Raw genomic sequence first — 1,400 nt, forward strand, 5'->3', positions numbered from 1 at the left:
CCCCTCCGCCGGCGGGCGAGGGTGTGACCCGCGGGAACACCCACCCACCTAGGCGTCCATGGTGGGAGCTGTCCGCCGAGCCGAGCCGAGCCGAGCCGCGGGCACCCCGCCGCCTGCCGCCGCAGCTCCCGCCCGCCGCCCGGCCGCGCTCCCGGTGCTTCCTCCGCGTACTTTTTTTTTTTTTTTTTTTTTTTCTTCTCTATCCTGGGTGGCGGTGCGGGCTCCCGGATGGTTCGCTGCCAGTAGCCGGGGGCCGCGCCTCCTCCCCCCGCCGCGCCACCATGTCCTAGGGGAGGTGAGTGAGTGCAGCGCGGAGCCTTGCGCGGGGCGAGCAGCGGCGCGGGGGGCAGCGGGGCGGGTGTCCGACACACCGGCCGGCGTATCCAGGTCACGGCTAGTCCCGTCCCCATCCGTGAAAACTTCGCGGGAAGGACACGTCCATTGCTCGCCAGCGCCCGCGGGGAAGCGCGGCGGTGGCGGCGGCTGCTCCTCCGCGGGTCGCGCCGCGGGCGCTGGGAGCCGCCGCCTCGGCCCGTGAGTGCGGGTCGATATTTGGCAGAATAGGAAAACGAGAGGGACACGTGACACCCCAAATCCTAGGGATGTTGGCGCTTTCGCCGTGACTCTGGAACACAAGCCCGCAGCAGCACACGCGGGGTCCCTGCGGGCGCGCACGGGCGATTGCGGGAGAAGGTGCGCGGTACCCGGCGCTGCCGCTGCCCGGCGGGCTCAGCCCCCCGCCCCGCTCCCGGGGACACCGCTGTCACCCTGCGGGGCGGCGGAGCTGTCCCCGCCGGGCCGTGGGGCGCACCTGGGGGCCGGGAGCGGGGCTCTCGGGGGCCGCTGACCGGGGGCTGGGGGCGGTATTTAGCGAGCGAGTTGGGAGCGCATCGCCTGAAAGTTTGCTCGGCGGCTTTTTTCCCTTTCTTTCTTTTTATTTAAAGGCTTGTCTGGGAAAAGGGTATTCCTGCAGCCGGGACGCAGGTACCCAGGGGGACACTAGGGAATAGGAGGTGGCAGCAGCCCCGGGGCCAGGGGTCGTTCCGGCGGCTCCTCTGGCTGGCGGGAGGCAGCGGGCGGGGCGCCCGGCGGGATGCGCGGCTGCCGCGGAGCGGAGCCAGCCCGGCGGGGAGCGGAGGACGAGTCCTTGAACCCTCCTGCGCTCCGCCGCCGTCGCTCCTCCGCTCCTTATTTTTTTTTACCACCGTATATTTTTCTTCTTTCTTTTTTTCCCCCTCCACCTAATTACGTTTATTTCAAAAATTTTCCCCGCTTAAATCACCGCGGCTGCATCGGCACGGTGCGCATTCGTGCGCCGCTGACAGGCGGAAACCCCGGGCCGGCGGAGAGGCGATGCCCGGCCCTGCCGCCGGCGCGGCGCGGGCACCGGGCGGGGGCGG

At 69.9% G+C, this 1,400-nt stretch overlaps 1 protein-coding gene across 1 annotated transcript in view; it reads left to right on the plus strand.

Annotated features, from left to right (window-relative positions):
- Nucleotides 1-161: 161 nt before the first annotated feature.
- NR3C2 (nuclear receptor subfamily 3 group C member 2) overlaps nucleotides 162-1,400 on the plus strand; it is a 189,192-nt gene continuing 187,953 nt past the window's right edge. The window contains exon 1 of the mRNA XM_039698427.1: nucleotides 162-295. The gene's annotated coding sequence lies outside the window, so the exon portion shown is untranslated. The remainder of the gene's footprint in view (nucleotides 296-1,400) is intronic.

The sequence above is a fragment of the Passer montanus genome, unplaced genomic scaffold, assembly GCF_014805655.1.
Source record: "Passer montanus isolate IOZ18808 unplaced genomic scaffold, ASM1480565v1 scaffold125, whole genome shotgun sequence".
Classification (NCBI taxonomy): domain Eukaryota; kingdom Metazoa; phylum Chordata; class Aves; order Passeriformes; family Passeridae; genus Passer; species Passer montanus.